This window comes from Ambystoma mexicanum, chromosome 10 (genome assembly GCF_040938575.1).
Source record: "Ambystoma mexicanum isolate Mex_15411 chromosome 10, UKY_AmexF1_1, whole genome shotgun sequence".
Lineage (NCBI taxonomy): Eukaryota > Metazoa > Chordata > Amphibia > Caudata > Ambystomatidae > Ambystoma > Ambystoma mexicanum.
In genome coordinates this window covers 643,362,754-643,382,567 of record NC_090932.1, presented here as the reverse complement: position 1 = coordinate 643,382,567, position 19,814 = coordinate 643,362,754, and positions in this window count along the sequence as shown.

Here is a 19,814-nt window from a genome sequence, read left to right as displayed (position 1 = left end):
AAAGACATGAAAGAAAAGAAATGGGAACAGGCATTAGCAACATGGAACACAATTAGGGCTGAGAAGCAAAAGAAACAGTACTTCATTGACACATGTCCCACATGACTATAACCCTCCCATGCATGCACTGTCACTGCGTATGAAAGTGAGGCAAATGGCACACATTGATGACACCAAGATGGAAGACCAACAAATTTGCTGCATGCTGCCTAGCAGTGCCATCACACATTGGCCTGTGATTGGCATGTCCAATACACATACATGACACATGCCATCACACAGATGGCATGTACCCTAGCCATGTCACACATGTGACAAAAGGACTGAGAAATGCCTAGTGAAAGTGGTGGAATGCAGACAATCAGCCTGAATGAACACAGAATAACATGCAACTATGTTGTGGCAAGATGACAATTCAAGGGCAAGTGGCGTGAGGTTGGGCTGAATGTCTACTGTTGCCAGAAGGGATACTGCAACACCCAAATCCTGGTGCGCAGAATGTTTTGGATGAAGCACATGGGTGACCCAAACCACTCAGGCACACACCCCCTCACCTCGCACTCAATCAGAAGCACTCACACACACACGCCATACACATGGATGACACACACATGCATGTGCACTCACCGGACAATGCCTCGTAATCTGGCAGGTCTCCCACGCCTTGGATCTGTTCTTCCGTGACGTAGGTCCCAGCAACATACTCATGTGGAGTGAGTTCTATGTCCTCTGCCGGAGACCCACCTCCAGCCACTAGAGTTGCGGCATGACTTGAGGCCAGCTTTTTCTTTGCCCTGCGCTTAAGGTCATTCCAGCGCTTGTAGTAATCATTAGCTGTGTGCCTCACGAATCCAAGGGCACTTATGAGTTCCGCAATGGTCTGCCAGTGTGCCTGACGTTGTGCAGGTGTGGTCTTGCATCCTGCAGTAATCACCATTTCACTGTCATGTGCGGACACGTACTCCACAAGTGCATCAAGTTCGACCCGATTGAAGCAGGGCTTCCTTGGTGGGCCGGACTGTGTAGCCGTGTCTGGGGCATCAGGTGGTGGTGATACGGAGTGTCCTACGCCGCTCTGGACACTAGGGGCAGGAGCCCCGGTGGACTGTGGACTAGGAGTGTGGGAATGAACCCTCACCATGGGAGTTGGTGCAGGCATTAGCTGAAGTGTGATGTGGTCAGGGGGAACATCAGCAGGATGGACTAGGACCGACACTGACCTGGCAGGGACACTCAGAGCTGGAGTGGATGGAGCCGCAGCTGCCCCTGCAGCCTCCCCACCCTGCCTACTCGGGGCAGCAGATGACATAGCTGCCCCTGATCCACGTGGGCTGGTGACACCAACGTGCACCAACGTGCACTGCCACACGTGGCCTAGACCTGCTGACCTGGAAGTCAGCCATGGAGTCACCCAGTGCCAGGTCTGGTGGCACAATGGGCTGGTCCAACAAGGGCTGAGCAGGGATTGTGTCAGCCACGTTACCCTCAACCAGAGGGGGGGGCATGGGTGTCCCTGACAGGTCACCCACACATGGGGTGCTAGGGGCACCCTGCAAGTCCTGGCCATGTCCCCTACCGTATCCAACACGGCCACCTCTTGTGGCTCGGCCACCTTTGCCACCCTTACCGCGTGCTTGCCTCCCAACCATGACACTGATGTTGTTGTGCGTATGGGAGTTGCAGTAAACTATTGTCCTGGGCAATTGGGGGTCAAAGGGGTAGGGTACTAGACGGAATTCAAACCCTAGTGCTCTAGCAAGGCTGTATGTGACCCCTGGGGGAAGATGACGGGTCACGCAACGCACAGGCACCCCGAAAAAGGTAGATAATGTGCACGCAACCCCTCCTAGACCACGTGCGTGGAAAAAAGAACCTGCACTACGCTGTGGCACCCAGAAACACAAAAATGACCGTATACGTGTCACACGCAGCCTAGACTGACCTCTGAAGGGGTAGGCAACACACGGGGCAAGCACAGATGTCAAATATGTGCACAACTCACCGTCTGCCAGGAATAATCGCATGTAAAATACGCGCATGTGCGTGTTGGCAACACCCCCGCCAAAAAAAGAATTGTACGCTGTCTGAGGAGACAGGACAACAGGAGAAGTGAACGCTGTTTGAGGAAACAGGCCCAGGAAAAAGACACAAAGAGAAAAAGCTGTCAGAGGTAACAGGGAGTACGAACTTGGAACGCCGTGAAGTAAATCGCGTGTGAACCGACAAGAAGTACAGATTTCACCCACTCGCTCTCCACGAAAAGCACGTACAAGGAAATGGCGTTCTACACGTACCTTTTAAACATGCTCACATGTCCAGCGTCACTTCCGCGTGTACGCGCTAAGGCCCCATCCTCCAATTAAACGCGCTGACACTCTGACGTGCAGTCATTGGACGTGTAACATGCACCCGAGTACACGGAAACGCCCGCGCACGCACGTCAGATGCGCATACGTGCTGTTGGCCTTTGGGACAATGAATTCGCGTACGTGTGCTGACGCGCTTACGCGCTAAGGCCCTTTCCTCGAATTACACGCAGACGTGCTGGATTTTCACGTGCCAAATCACTCCGTATCAAGCTGGCCACGCGTAAGCACACGGAAGACCACGCTCCTGCCCAGAAGGCCGAATTACTGCCCCCCAGAGCCCCGAGCACGCTCCCACCTGCCATCTGCTGCTGCCTGATTGCCTGCTGCCCACGTTCCTGCCATTTGCTGCCTGCACATCAGCTAGGGGTGCTGTTTCTGTGACCACCCCTGCTGGAACCGAAGACTCCCGACTGGGATTCCATCGCTCCACAACCCAGCCCCAGGACCCAGTTGCCCACCCACTCCTGCCTCTGGGGTTGTCATGTCGGGCACTGCAACATCTGGCACCACTGACAACCCCCGGCCAGAGAGGCAGAGGGGCACCAGCTTCACTGCCACCGAAGTTGGTGTCCTGGTGGAGCAAGTCCTGGGGGAGTCTGATGCCCTCTTCGGGAGTTCCTTCGCCGACAAGGAAGGACGGACTTGGATCTGGACGGACATCGTGACTGCCATCAACGCGGAGGGGGTGGCAGTCCGCGACTTCCAACATGTCAAGAAGCGCTGGGAGGACTTCAGGTCCAGGACCCTCAACAAGGCCCGGTGCTTCTTGAAGGCAGCAGATGCTAAGGGGCGCCGGGGCCACTTGTCGGAAGATCAGATGAGGGTCCTGGAACGCATATCCCCAGCGCTCCACGTCCAGGTCCTTGAGAGGCAGACCCGTCTGGAGTCGAGCGGTAAGTGTACATGCATCATGATTGTAAGCTGTGCGTGTGGTGATGTTCCAGTAGTGTGCAGGTTGCACATCTGTTTGTATGGGGCCGAGTATGGGTGGGGGTGTACAGGGCCGTGAGGCTAACACATGCGAGGGCTGTCATGTGAGACATGGATGGTGCTTGTGTGTGTAGGCTTACATGCCAAATGCAGTTGTGTGGGCACACATGTTTGGATGAATGTGTATGTAAGTAGGCATGTACGTGATGTCACGCATACATGTTGTTTTCAGCTGCATGTATCAGCACTGTGTACATGTGCATGTGTGTGTATTTGACAAGGGTGCAACAGTGATGCAACATGGATGCATGTGACAGCGGAAGGGGGAAGCCTGATTGGCAGATGTGACATGAATGCCCATCTGAACACTGCGACAGTTGGCAGAGGTGTACACATGCATGCAAGTGTGGTGGTGTGTGTGCATGTGTAGTGCACTCCCTGTGTTGCATGTGATGTCTGGCTCACCTTTGCCTGCTCATGCTGTTGTATGTGTATGGATGGTGCTGGCAGTTGCGATATGGCTGTGGTATGGCTCATGTGTGCAAGTTGAAATGACATGTGTGTTGGCGATTGTGATGCCATGTCTGAGGTTTGCCAATGCCACTCATGTACTACTGTCATGTGTGTATGTGTCCATTGTACAGTGCCCTGATGCCTGTGTTTTATTTCTCCCTGTCTGCAGTGTCAACTGATGAAGAGGGCAGAGAAGGTGCTGTGGAGCACAGCGGCGGGGATCGCACCGCCAGCCGGAGACGCAAGGCCCGGCTCGCCTCCTAGTTTGTGATCTCGTTGGCGAGTGAGGAGTCCGGTGCCACGTCAAAGGCCGCAGCTGCCGGGGGGAGGTCCAAGAGGCGGAGGTTGGAGTTGGACTCCTCGGCAGCAGAAGGGGCAGCTGGGACCCCACAGGGCCCAACGGGGGAAGATGGCACAGAGTCATCCAGGTTGGTGGGGGGTTTGGTGGAGGAGGAGGCCGTGCAAGCAAGAGAGACGGGGTCTGGAGGTGGGGATTCCACTGGTGCTAGTGGTGCAGCGCAGGACCAGGGACAGGAGGCAGCACAGACCGCCGCAGAGGTGCCTGTGTGCAATCCTGTCCCTGATCCTGTCACTGCATCATCTTGCACCAGCAGGGATGCCTACGTCCAGACCCCTTTTTCAGGCAGGGGATGAGCTCACAACAACTGGCCTTCCTCTGCCTGCGGACGTGGCTATCCGGGTTGAGCCTGTCCTGATGGGTGTGGCGTTGCGTCAACGGGCCATGCGAGGTGACCTGCAGTCTTTTCATGAGGAGACTGCATGTCATCTCGAATGGCTCGTTGACCGCGTCGGCCTACTGGGACAGGTCACCCAGGCCGGATTCCTCCATTGATGGGGCTTGCTCAGACCCCCTCCTCAACTGAACCCCCTATGCGCCAGTTGTCCTCCGTGCCATCTTCCCACCCATTAGTCACCTGGGTGCCCTGTGGAGCTGCCTCTGACGGTGCGGCCAGGCTGGTGGAGGAGGCATCCCTGCCACAGACGGGAGTCGGACGTCCAGCAGGGGTGGCCACATTAACGACTGCACCCCAGCCAGTGGAGGATGTGCAGGCAGCAGGAGGCAGTGCACAGGCAGAGGCACAGCAGCAGCAGCAACGAGGTGGGAGCCATGATGGCTCGGGGCCTTCGACATCGGAGGGGCAGGCATCGGCCGGAGGGCAGGAGGACCCAGGACGGGAAGTGTCTTCCGTGTGGCAGCGGTTGGGCCACGCCATAGATGCGCAGCGGCAGCGGGCGGAAGAGGCATGGCTCACGATGGTCAGGGCGGAGAACTCCATGCGGAGGGCCCTGAGGCGGGCCGAGTGCCTCGAGGCAATCCACAGGGAGTTGGAGGTGAACATGTCGACGGCCCTGCGGACCCTCGGGGCCATGGAGGAGGACCGCCTCCGGGACATTGAGCAGGAGTTTGATGATGCCCTGGCCTAGAACATCCCGAAGTGAGCCGTCGGACTAGCCCGCTGCCCTTGTAAATAGTTCTGTAGCTAGTGTTAGGTTTCCTTTGGTTTCGCATTTTTTTTGACCTTTTGGACAATGGGCCACATTTTTGTATATAGTTTTTTTTATTAGGTAGTGTTATTAGATAGGTTTCATTTCTTCTGTTGGGATCATGGACCCTGGATTGTTAATCTGTATATAGTTGACTGTTGGATTTTCATTTTTTGTATGATTTACCCATGGAGCAATGGTTTTTGATTTTAATTTTCCATTGGATTTACTTTTGTGGACTGTGACTTTGGACACCTTTCCTTTGGATTATGATTTGTGGTTTTGCATTATTTCACGGACATGCTGTTTTTTTTTTATTCCCATTTTTGTTTGTTTATTTTTGATTCAATTTATGTTGCTTTTAATACATATTTTTTCTTCAAACTTCAATGTGTAGTATCATCTCATTGGTTTCATGCATATAATATGGGTTTTGACATTCACTGACACCCATTGGGTGTATGTGAGGGACATGTGTTCATTTCCAAACTTGCAATTGGGGTTCTATCATGTTATTGCCATTTCTAAGTGGGTGGATGCAATACTCGGGTGGGTGTTTGGCATTTGGAGGCTGACCATAAGGGCCAGGGATCTAGATTGTGATGACATGTTGGCTGGGGGACATGTGTGGGGGCTGGTGGAGGGTGCTCTGCACTGCTGGGTGGTGAGGGTGCAGGGGGACATGAGTGGGACATGAGTGGGGGCCTGGTGGAGGGTGCCCCACAGTGCTGGGGAGTGGGGGTGCAGGGGGAGATGAGTGGGGGCCTGGTGGAGGGTGCCCTTCACTGCTGGGTGGTGGGGGTGCAGGGGGACATGAGTGGGGGCCTGGTGGAGGGTGCCCCACAGTGCTGGGGGGTGGGGGTGCAGGGGGACATGAGTGGGACATGAGTGGGGGCCTGGTGGAGGGTGCACCAAAGTGCTGGGGGGTGGGGGTGCAGGGGGACATGAGTGGGGGCCTGGTGGAGGGTGCCCCACAGTGCTGGGGGGTGGGGGTGCTGGGGGACATGAGTTGGACATGAGTGGGGGCCTGCTGACAGGTGCCCCACAGTGCTGGGGGTGGGGGTGCAGGGGGAGATGAGTGGGGGCCTGGTGGAGGGTGCCCCTAACTGGTGGGGGGTGGGGGTGCAGGGAAACATGAGTGGGGGCCTGGTGGAGGGTGCCCCTGACTGGTGGGGGGTGGGCGTGCAGGGAGACATGAGTGGGGGCCTGGTGGAGGGTGCCCCTGGATGCAGGGGGGTGGGGGAGCTGGTAGACATGAGTTGGACATGAGTGGGGGACTGGTGGAGGGTGCCCCTGACTGGTGGGGGGTGGGGGTGCTGGGAGACATGAGTGGGAGCCTGGTGGAGGGTGCCCCTGGATGCTGGGGGTGGGGGTGCAGGGGGACATGAGTGGGGGCCTGGTGGAGGGTTCCCCTGGATGCAGGGGGGTGGGGGTGCAGGGGGACATGAGTGGGACATGAGTGGGGGCCTGGTGGAGGGTGCACCAAAGTGCTGGGGGGTGGGGGTGCAGGGGACATGAGTGGGACATGATTGGGGGCCTGGTGGAGGGTGCCCCACAGTGCTGGGGGGTGGGGGTGCTGGGGGACATGGGTTGGACATGAGTGGGGGCCTGCTGGCAGGTGCCCCACAGTGCTGGGGGTTGGGGGTGCAGGGGGACATGAGTGGAACATGAGTGGGGGCCTGGTGGAGGGTGCCCCACAGTGCTGGGGGGTGGGGGTGCTGGGAGACATGAGTGGCGGCCTGGTGGAGGGTGCCCCTGGATGCTGGGGGGTGGGGGTGCAGGGGGACATGAGTGGGGGCCTGGTGGAGGGGGCCCCTGGATGCAGGGGGGTGGGGGTGCTGGGAGACATGAGTTGGACATGAGTGGGGGCCTGGTGGAGGGTGCCCCTGGATGCTGGGGGGTGGGGGTGCTGGGAGACATGAGTGGGGGCCTGGTGGAGGGTGCCCCTGGATGCAGGGGGGTGGGGGTGCAAGGAGACATGAGTTGGACATGAGTGGGGGCCTGGTGGAGGGTGCCCCTGACTGGTGGGGGGTGGGGTGCAGGGAGGCATGAGCGGGGGCCTGGTGGAGGGTGCCCCTGGATGCTGGGGGGTGGGGGTGCTGGGAGACATGAGTGGGGGCCTGGTGGAGGGTGCCCCACAGTGCTGGGGGGGTGGGAGTGCTGGGAGACATGAGTGGGGGCCTGGTGGAGGGTGCCCCTGGATGCTGGGGGGTGGGGGTGCAGGGGGACATGAGTGGGGGCCTGGTGGAGGGTGCCCCTGGATGCTGGGGGGTGGGGGTGCAGGGAGACATGAGTGGGGACCTGGTGGAGGCTGCCCCTGGATGCAGGGGGGTCGGGGTGCAGGGGGACATGAGTAGGGGCCTGGTGGAGGGTGCACCAAAGTGCTGGGTGGTAGGGGTGCAGGGGGACATGAGTGGGGGCCTGCTGGCAGGTGCCCCACAGTGGTGGGGGTGCAGGGGGACATGAGTGGGACATGAGTGGGGCCTGGTGGAGGGTGCACCAAAGTGCTGGGGGGGGGTGGGGGTGCAGGGGGACATGCGTTGGTGGGCAGTAGTGCAAGGTGACATGTGGGTTGGCTGGGGGGCATGGTGGATGGGCTGCCTGCGGGACATGTGCAGGGTAGTCCCCTGTGGTGTGGGCCGCCTGCAGGGGCCGTGGAGGGTGTGGAGGGAACACCTGGGAGGACCCACACGGGCAATTCACGTGTAGTGCTTCCCGCGCACCCCTGAAATACACGTGCCCTGATGGAATCGCGTGTGATACTTCCCGCGCACCCCTGAAATGCACGTACCCTGCTGATTTTGCGTGTGATACTTCCCGCGCACCACTGAAATACACGTACCCTGATGGAATCACGTGTGATACTTCCCGCGCACCCCTGAAATACACGTACCCTGCTGATTTTGCGTGTGATACTTCCTGCGCACCCCTGGAATACACTTACCCTGATGGAATCGCGTGTGATACTTCCTGTGCACCCCTGAAATGCACGTACTCTGCTGTTTTTGCGTGTGTTACTTCCCGCGCACCACTGAAATACACGTACCCAGGACAATCGCGTGTGAAACTTCCCGCGAACCACTGAAATACACGTTCCCCGCTTGGCGTTTGCTGTTTGGCTGCCCTGTGAACTGGTCCAGGGTTAGCGCAGCCCTTTGCGATGATTTTAAAGGCTTTTCCTTGCGCGAGGGCGTTCTTGGGGGCGTAACTGGCGCTGCTGCAGGGTCGCTGCGCCACGGCTGGTTTTTGAGGCTAAAATCCATGAATACGCTGTGCGATGAAAAGGATTTTATCGCACGCGGCTGGCGCAGTGTATCGCACGGGGACCACTTTTGTGCGAAATTCTATGAATTACCGTGTTGGTCTTTTTTTAGCTGAGCCACTGCAGAACAGCATATTAACATTCATATGGTGCTTCATAGCAAGCTCTTTGACCATGCAGTAAAAAATGTGAGGGGTTAGTAAACAGTGACTTTGTGGTGTTCTTCTTCCAATACATATTACAAGTTGACACTGTTGGTGTTTCCAGCATGAGTTGAGTCTATACGGTTGTTAAGGTAGCTGTTCACATGCTTTCCTCAGGACTGATAATAATGGGGTTATGTCTTCTTATCCATAAGATCCCCTGGGTTATTACACTAAAACATAACAAAAATTATGACATTAGTAAAGGGTGTATCTGCATATGTTTGCTAGTCAAACAAGAATGGCTGCTGCTCATACCTGTACTTGGACGTGTGGTGTTTTGGGCTGTATTTCTTTTGACTGTGTCTTGTATACACCAGAAAGGCAATTTGGATTGGCTTTTGTCCTTTGAGTTGATTAAACTTTCTTGATGGCGCTTTTTCCTCACGTCATCTGATTTGGTTCTGTAAGGTGATGAGAACGGTTTTGTCACTATCTGCTACATAACTTTCCACAATGACTTTAGCTTTAACTATGGAGGTGCAGTTACATGCTTCTAAACATCTCTGTCATGGTGTCCAATGAGGCTTAGTTACAAAATGCCGGCATATATGCTGTTCAGACAAAAAACGTTGATAAGCAACCACTGTCGTTTGCATGCCGTGACATGATTATAGCTGATAGCTTAATGATGTGTGTTGGAGCTGCATATAACTCCACTGTGCTCTATTCTCAGTTGCCGCATGGGTTATTCAATAGTTATAAATCACTGCAATTTACTGGTTTGTAATCTGTCCGTGAGCTGGGTGGCCTCAATCTCCGTTCACGAGTACCGCGCATGCGTACTTGAGACAGGGGCTCGATCCTTATTTCTAGTTGCTGATTGGATGGTACACATGGTCATGGCAACTGAGCGTCATGACGCCGGGCTAGTTAATTGTTACTATGGATACACAGCGCCTACTTTGTTCTCTTATTAGGAGAAATTTAAAAAGGGGGCGACATGTGAGATGCTCGTGTGGGTCAGTGCAGCAAGTTACTAGACTAATCTCACGGCACAATCGAAAATTAAAAGAAAAATAAAGAGAGTTGTTGGTGAAACAGGGAGACCCCAGTTTCTGGATATTGCACCGCAATATGTATTCACATTATTTACCAGTTGTCTATAATTTCGAGTACCGCACATGCATACTCGAGACGGGGGTGCGAGCCCTATGTTTGTTTGTGGATTGGCTATTCAATGTTTTCATGGCCACTTAATTTAATGAGGCTAACTGTCTCCCTGGCTTTACTGTTATGGAAATGCACACTGAATGAACTTGGAGATACTCCTGTTGATGTGTGTACATTGATAACAATAATCACAAAATGAAAAATTGACACATAGCTCTCACGGCATGAGCGTTGTCCCGTGGCTTGACAATAATTTTTGGTATAACATATATTGCATAGGGCACCCGTTTAATAGATATTTGGGCCCAATTTGCGTACGAGTGATTCAGGAAAAAAGACACCAAATGATATTCATATCACAAAGGTTTCCCGTCATTTCTTTTTTTACACTGTCACACCACGCTTCCACTTCTGCATAGCCAGGCAGTGTGAGAAGGAAACAGTGGACAAATTTCATGCTCGTCTTCGTGAGATGGCAGTTGGCTGTGAGTTCCCGGACGAGGAATTCGCAATCCGCCTCCAAATAATCAACAGCATATCCTCAGAAAAGCTGAGAAGAGTGATACTCTCGGAAAGGAACATGCGCCTATCCCGCATTCTAGAAATGGCGCGCCTTCGCGAGCAAACTGAAGACCAGGTAGCAGTGATCGAAGCAGCGATCCAAAGGCTCCCGCTAGACAACCCTAAGCCATCAGAAGAGGTAGCAGCCATATCTAAACATCAGAACACTCGCATGAAATACGGCCAAAGAACACAGATGCCGCAAGAACGGAACAAAACCTGCAAATGGTGCGGTGGCCCGTGGCACAAAGGGGAATCCTGCCCGGCATGGGGATCCACGTGCAGGAAATGCAACCGTCTCAATCACTATGCAACAGTTTGCATGAACCCGCCAAATCGAAGTGACAGAGAAACGGCGTCACGACCGCCACCCGAGCGACGGAAGAAGTTCGCACCGAGAGAGTATTCACACCAACAAGACCGGAAAGGAAAAGCCAGAGCTGTCGACCACTCTCAAAGGTCGCCAGACACGAGTGACAGTGACGACAGTGTGTCCCCTGAGAGAAAAGAGAGACGGAAGAAAAGAGGCAAGCGGATACACCGAGTACACCTTATATCGGCTGTCGAACCACACCGGTCACGACAAAGGAAGAGACCATCGTGTACCGTCATTGCCAACGGCGAACCACTGAAAGTAGTCATTGACACTGGCGCAACAGTGAATGTAATGCTAGCGACAGTATTCAGCAAGCTTCGCCCGAAACCCATGCTCCACAAGAAGAAAGTCAGATTATACGCGTATGGATGTAAGAAACCCCTACCTGTACAAGGGTTCCTTCAAGTCTGACTTCGCCCACAAGAGCACTAGCTGCAGGGCGCGCATCTATGTGGTGGATGCTGGCTGTGAAACGCTGCTCAGCTGCAAGACTGCAGAGAAACTAAAACTAATTCATTTTGCTTTCAACCTCCAACACAACGAACTTGATGATCTAATACAGCAACACAAGAAACTGTTCCAAGGCATCGGGTGTCTAAAAGGCTGCACAATCAAACTTCACATAGACCCCACGATAGAGCCGAAAGCAGTACGGCACCGGCGGATACCATTCCATCTGCGAGAAGCCGTAGAGGAAGAACTACCAAACTCGAAGAAGCAGGAATAATCGAAAAAACATCAGGTCCTACCCCGTGGGTGTCACCAATGGTGGTGGCCCAAAAACCGAAACAGCCCAACGCCGTGAGAATTTGTATAGATATGAGTCTCCTCAACGCAGCGATCGGAAGAGAACGCCACATCACCCCAACGATAGACGAGCTCATTGTAGCAACAATCTTCAGCAAACTAGACCTAAGATCGGGCTATCATCAGCTCAAACTAGCCAGAGACTCAAGGTACATCACCACATTCTCCTCTCACCTTGGGCTAATGAGGTACAAGCGACTCAACTTCGGAATATCGTCGGCTGCCGAGGTCTTCCAGCACGAAATCCGCAAGGTCATCACGGGCCTAGATGGCACCACGAATATCAGCGACGACATTCTCGTGTACGCCTCACACGAGAAATAGCACCACAAACGCCTAGCAGCAGTCCTGAGCAGGCTAGAAACAGCAGGTCTAACGCTGAATGCAGAGAAATGCGAATTCGCAAAAGAACTATGTTTCTTTGGATATATTTTCAGTGCCAAAGGCGTATCCCCTGATCCATCGAAGGTAAACGACATTAAGAACACCAAAGCACCTCAATCAGCCACGAAGGTGAGAAGTTTCATGGGGATGGCAACATACTGTGCGCGTTTCATTCCAGACCTTGCTAACATCGCAAGCCCACTACGTGAACTGACCAAAAAGGACCAGAAATGGGAATGGACATCGATCCACCAACAAGCATTCCAGCAGATCAAGGACACGTTATCAGCATCCACAACCATGGTGTTCTTCAACGTAGACAGGCACACTGAACTACTAGTAGATGCCAGCCCAGTAGGCCTAGGAGCTGTCCTAACTCAAACGGATAACGAGGGTAATGTGTTCCCTATTGCGTTTGCCAGTCGGGCACTCACCAAACCAGAGCAAAACTATGCTCACATTGAGAAGGAAGCCCTTGCCATCATGTGGGGATGTCGTCATTTCAAAGTATATCTGCTCGGAAAGCAAGCAAAAGTCTATTCCGATCACAAGCCATTGATCCCGATATTCCGAGGATCTGCTCCCCACCCCCCGGCACGCATTGAGAAATGGATGCTGCAGCTACAGCCCTATAACATAGAGGTTGACTACCGCCCAGGGACAGACAACCCAGTGGACAACTTGTCCCGCCACCCGAGACCTGCCACCAGAGGAGAACAACATCATTCGAAAGAAACAGACGAACACGTATGCCACGTGGTCGCCTGCACCCGACCACGCGCCCTCACCATACAGGAAATAGCAGGTGAAACAGAAGCAGACACCATCCTGCAACACACTACAACTGCCATCCAATCAGGCAACTGGAAGACCTACCTCACATCCATAGCTCAGCGCACCACGTCAGCCCAAACCAAACTCCGGGCACTGTTCGGGATACGACACAAACTCTCCGTTTCTCCCGAAGGAGTGCTCCTCAAAGGCCACCGCATCGTGCTACCCGAGTCATTGGAGGAGAGAGCCCTACGGCTCGCCCACAGCGGCCACCAAGGCATCATCAAGACCACTGCATACCTCAAATCTAGAATGTGGATGCCCAATATGCAACAAAGGGTAATGGAGCAGGTAGAATCATGTGCTGCGTGCCAAGCATCCAGGACACCGGAGAACCCGGAGCCCATCAGCAGCGCTCCGAGAAGCAGCAAGCGGTGGGATGCAGTTAGCATGGATCACTGCACAATCGCAGGCAAAGGATACCTACTTGTAGTGATCGACGAGTTCAGCAGATATCCTGAGGTAGAGCACGTCGCATCCACAAACGCAGAAACCACGATCCTCGCGCTGGAGAAGATATTCGCGACACACGGAATTCCGAGAAAGGTGAAGAGCGACAATGGCCCATCATTCACCAGCCAAGAACTGCGAGAATTCTTCAAAGAAGTAAACGTCAAGCACCAGCGCATCACCCCCAGATGGCCCCAAGCGAATGGCGACGCAGAAAGATTTATGGGGTCGCTGAACAAAATCATTCGCATCGCCAAAGGAAAAGGACATCCCTGGCTGAAGGCTATCTATCGATTCCTAAGAACACACAGGCAAACCCCACATTCATCCACCGGGATCGGCCGTGCCGCCCTCATGCTCGGAGTACCGATACAGGCAGAGCTCCCCATACACCCTCGGTGGGTAGCCCCCGAACCGGACATCCCAGCCATAGACGAAATGCGACTGAGGCGGAACGAACAAGAAAGCATTGCCCGGTGAGCCCGCCACAGAGAACTAATACCAGGTGATACAGTAATTGTCAGAAACCGAGAAACACCCAAGAAGATGTCCCTTAACTTCGAGCCGCAACCATGGACAGTCAGCGCGACGAACCACAGCATGGTCACCGCCACACGAGGAAGCGAGACCGTGACAAGAAATGTGTCGCATTTCAGGAGAGTACCAGCTGAATTGTGGGAAGAGCAACTAGTATCTCCAAGGAGCGAGGCAACAGCACCACTCACACCCCAGAGCCAAACACTGTCAAGAGCCCGCGCCACAACACCCACCTCCGGAACACCGCTCCAGCAAGAGGACCCAGCCATGCCAGCAGCCCCGAGAACAGACACACCGGAGAGAAGTAGCACTCGGTACCTTCTAAGAGAAAGACCCAGACCGTCGTCCCGTCTTCAAGGATACGTGGTGGACGGAATCTACAGAAAATCCCGCCAAGACAGACTCTGAGACAGCGGAGCAAATAATATCTTGCTAAGATCACTTATGTTAAACAGCTGGTTAAACACCTCCAAGTTGGGGAGGAATGTGGTGTCACGTGACCCGTTAGCCCGGGGCACGTGACCATAGGAAAATAAAGGAATCACCGGAACTGGAGTCAGCGCGCCAGTCCGGGTTTATGCACCTCAGCGAGTGGTCGTGTCTTCCTTTCTGTTCTGTGTCCTGCACCGCGCCCTGTACCAGAGCAGGTCTCTGCCGAGGCCCGCTCCTGAACACTGCCGCCGCCCACATCACCGGCGGCAGCAAACATCACATACAGGTTCTTATATAACTCTGACCATTAACCGCATTTATCATGAATATCGGAAAGAATTATTAATAAGATGGTCTGTTATTTTACATATTATGACACAATGACACCTCTTTGATCTTATATGTACATATATGTATTGACACCTGTAAAGTAGTTGGCGGGAGACAGGTATAGTTGTTAAATTAACTTTTATTACACCGTTCACTCTTGGCACACCATAAAACAACTTAAACAGGTTATCTTCCTTGGAGTTTCTCTGCTTGTCTTAATTGCTCACACAGTGAACTGTTATGTCCGCCTATTCTTTCCATGCACCATGTAAACCTCTAGAATGTCCAAAATAAAGATTGAGACTTGCTGCTGGCTTTCGCTCCTTCAAGCCCAGCTGCCTGCCGTGATAAACTCTCTGGGACATATAGTCTGCCTATGGTTTGGTTCTGCCCTCAATACTGGCTCTGGACGGCTGGCTATAGGCGGTTCATGCTCCTGTCCCCTTCCAAATGCCAACAACTGCGTCTCTGGCTGGTCCGCTGGGTTAACCCCCTCCTGCCTGGTTTGTCTCGCAAATCCCTCGTTCCTCACGGGATTTCCAGCGGCCGCCACAGCTTCACTCTCACATACTGCCCCCATGGGCCCATGCCGTTCGGCCAGATCTATTGCCCGGGATAAGTAATCTGCCACCAGCTGATACTTCCCCGGATTACGTACTGTTACAAACTGGTATGGCTGCAGTGTCAAAAACCATTGCAGGACTCTATGATTGGAGTCTTTCTGGGTAGCCAACCATCTCAGTGGGGCATGATCTGTAAAAATAGTAAACGCCTTCCCAGTCGGTAATACCGTAGAGATTCCACTGCCCACTTTATGGCCAGGCATTCTTTCTCTAAAGTTGAGTACGGTATCTCATGTGGAAGTAGTTTCCTACTGATGAAGGCTATTGGGCAAAGGTCTGATTCCTTTCCTTGTGATAGCACCGCTCCTAGACCACTGCCAGACTGGTCTGCCTGCAAATAGAAGTCCTTGGAGAAGTCAGGACAATGGAGCACTGGTTGAGTCAAAATCATATGGATCAAAGTTTGGAATGCTTGTACCGCCTCCGTAGTGATTTGCAGGGGACTGTCAGATGCGAGTTGCCCACGTTGTGTAACCGATGAGTTCTTCCTCCTGATGGAACCCTCTGGCTCCAGGAATAGACAACCAGAGCGATCAATCAGAGGAAAGAAAGGATGCCAGATGAGACCCAGACGACCCAGATGATGACACGTGCCACAGGAGTTGTTACTGGTGAAGCCAGGGTGGTACGAGTGGGCGAGGACAGGCGTTGGATCTGCAAGTGAGGGGTTAACACAACACAGAATGTATAACCAACCGCCCTTCTGACAAGACCCGAAAACAACAGATCAAGAATGCAATACGTGTTTGTCAGATTCCAATAACAACCCCCTTCCCATGCGAGACTATGGCTTACCGTGTTTTTGTCTTAATCACCGCCGGGGAGAGTCAGGTGGAAAAAAGCAGGGAAACAAATCCAAATCCGAAATCCACAATCCAGAATCCAAGGAAAGCCCAACCACCTATCCCGCCGGCACGAGGACGCCTAATACACACTTGGCAGTCTTGAGTTAGTGTACGTAGCAGGGGAGTCTAAGTTCCATAGTTTCAACAATCCCAAAGTTCGAAAACTTCCAAAAAACAAATTCCCCAGAAGCAATCCAGGTGAGTGAGGATCCAGAAGACAGACGAAGAGCGACCAAAACAAAAGGGCGAAGGCAAAGAGGTCCGTGAGCAGTCCGAGGTCGAAGCACGATACAGGCAGTATACAAGAACAAGGCAGTCCAGAATCAAGGCCAGGTAACGGTCCGGGTCGGGGAAACGAGGCAATCAGGAACACAGGAGGGAATGGGGAGGAGGACGGGTACTGCAACAAGGGGTTCAAGGGAACAGGATACAAAGCACAAGGTACAAGGCGCCACCAATTCTCAATCAGAAGCACCTATACGAAGTGAAGGCGGTGCCTAAAAAGGAAAGGTCACATGACAGCGTTACGCGGATTCCGGCGTCAGCCGTAGGAAACACTGAGAGGACGCCAGCGTTGCCATGCCAACTTCCAGGCATCTGGTTGCAGCGTCCTTAAAGGGCTACGCAGCCGTTTCTTGACACTGCTTGCACGGCGGTACATGACAGGGAAGGTTAGTTTCCAGAGCGTCCTTGAGTGGTGCTGCTATGGTTGAGAAGTGGGGCAAGAATCTCCTGTAATACCCCACAAACCCGGAAAGAAATTCAAGCCTTCATGGGGTTTGTGGGGTAGTCGCAATTTCTGCAGGGCTTGGATTTTGTCCAGTAGTGGGGTTATGCCCCCCCCCACTTCATAACCTAGGTATTTGGTGGTTATGGCCGCCAATCTAGTTTTTTTGGGTTTAATGTGGAGACCGGCTTCTTTTAATGCCTGTATCACTTGTGTCTGCTGTGAAAGGGGGTCCTTCCATGTATGACTGAAGATAACAATGTCATCTAAATAAGCCGCTGCATATAGTTCGTGAGGCCTCAGGATTTTGTCCATTATTGCTTGAAACGTGGCCGGGACCCCATGCAACCCAAATGGTAATACAGTGAACTGAAACAAGCCTTGTGGTGTTGAAAAATCTGTTTTCTCTTGGTCTGCTGGATTACGTGCTATTTGCCAATATCCTTTGGTTAAATCCAAGGTACTCAAGAAGGAGGCTGAACCCAGTCTTTCCATTAATTCGTCAATTCTGGGCATGGGGTATGCTTCATAGCGTGATATTGCGTTCAACTGCCTAAAGTCCATACAGAACCTGGTGGTGCCATCCGGTTTGGGCACCAGTACCACCGGCGAACACCCCGCTTTTTGATGGCACAATGGTCCCCAGCCCCAGCATGTTGTCTATCTCCTTGGCGATCTCTCCTCGTTTTGACTCCGGAATTCTGTAAGGTCTGAGGCGCACAATTTTGCCCTCTTCAGTGGGAATTGAATGCATAGCCATATGTGTTCGTCCTGGTACTCCTGAAAAGATCTCCGCTACCTGATTCAGGGTAGAAAAGAGTTCTGCTTTTTGGGTTTCACTCAACTGTTTCCTCAACTCCACATCTTGTAGACCGCTATGGCTGTTCGGGACCATCTGTTCTGGGACCGACATCTCGGAAAGGGCCATGCATAAAAAAGCTTCGGTTCCTTCTTTCCACAACTTGAGTACGTTGATGTGATAGTTCTGGTGTCTGTTTTTCCGATCTGGTTGCTCTACTTCATAGTTAACTGGGCCCAGGGTTTTGGTTATTCGGTATGGTCCCTTCCATTGTGCCAGCATGTTGTTGGCTTGAGTGGGTAGTAACACCAACACCTTGTCCCCTACATTAAATGATCTAGGCCGGCTACCTTGATCGTAATACTTCTCTTGTTTTTCCTGTGCCCTTCCCAGGTTTTCTTGAGCGTAGTCTCTGAGCTTTCCCAGATGCTCCCTTAACTCACTAACATATTCTGTGAGTGAGGTTTCCTCTTGGTGTTCCCAGATGTCTTTTAGTAAACCCAGTATGGATTTGGGCTGTCTTCCGAATAGTAACTCAAAAGGGGAGTAGCCCGTCGAGGATTGCGGTGTGTCCCTTAGTACCATCAACACCCAGGGCAAAACCCGATCCCACCCCAACCCGGTGGGACTGGTGGCTCTCCTTATCATCTGCTTAAGAGTTTTATTGCATCCTTCCACCAACCCATCCATTTAAGGATGGTATACTGAGGTTTTTAGGTGGTGAATACCTAGTGTTTTGCACACTTCTTTCATAACCACCGACATGAAATTGTGCCTTGGTCTGTAACTCTCTCCTTTGGGATTCCTACTCTGGCAAAGTAGAGCATGAGTACATCACATACTTGTCTAGCCGAGGTTCCTCTTAAAGGGAAGGCTTCGGGATACCGGGTGGCATAGTCCACTACCACTAATAGGAACTTGAATCCTCGACTCGTGGGCTCCAAAGGGCCCCAATGTCCATTCCTATCCTTTGGAATGGTTCCCGGATCAGGGGCATCCGTTGAAGGGGTGCTCGGGCCGGTATGTGAGGGCTAGTTTTTTGACATATGGCGCACTCTTGGAAATACTTGGCTATATCCGCATAAACTCCTGGCCAGTAGAAATTCTGCAACACCCTTTTCAGGGTCATGTTCTCGGCTAAGTTGCCCCCCTGTTGTATGATCATGTGCCAACTGGATCAGAGTCTTCCTATACGACTGGGGAACCAGCAATTGCTCCTACTCTTTGTGATCCGATCCTCGGGTCACCATATATATTAAAAAATGTGCAAAAAGGAAAGTGGACAGTGGAAGCACATCCTATTGGCAAGAAATTTTAAAGTATTAGAGTAATGTTTGTCTGATAGTTTACTAATTCAAAAAATAAATTTGAGGTGCAGAGGAGAGAGATGCAACCTTGACATCTAGGTTGAGCTAAATGCAGAACAAGAAAACAAGTTCCCGGGTCGGGAACTCACGTCCCCTGCACACTATCATATGTCTGGAATACCAGACCAATAATTAATCATTTAAATTCACAATGTTCCAAGTAAATATATAAATCTTTTGCATATGTTAAGAAAAAAGGGCAATTTTTGAAATGATGCTCATTCAGTCAGATTAGGTCACAAGAAACAATCTTCATTTTATTTGTGATGATGAAGTCGATAAGGGCCCAACACGTTTAGAGTATTTCATACTCTACATCAGGGGCAATTCAATTTCTAGAAAAAGATTTATGTACAATTTTAACATTCAATAAAAAGAAACTTATAAAAGAAAATGTCAGACCTTCAATAAATTCAAGCATGTAAGAGACACCTTCTACAGATGCATTAGTAAGTATAGGTCCTCAAAAAACATATAACATTGTAATATCTTATTTATATCCATTCTAATTCCATGGAGAAAAACAACTTTAAGAGAACACCTTATCCCTATGGACCTAACAGCGTCTAGTCACCATGGGTCGTTAGATGTCAAGCGTGGCTGAGCCAATATATTGAATGGTAGGAAAACTAAGGTCAAAAGGTAACAATTGGTAGGCCTAAGTTAGATCAAAGATTCTGAAAATCTAAACTTGTGATTAAAGGTAAAAACATCTGTGCAGGAAAACTTCTGTTAAAGAAGATAGCGCTTTAACTCCGGGTGGCGAGTTGAGCTCACGTTGAAATTATGCTATGACTCATACTGGTAATAGAGACCAGTTCCTGTAAGTAAAGATAAAAAAGGGCG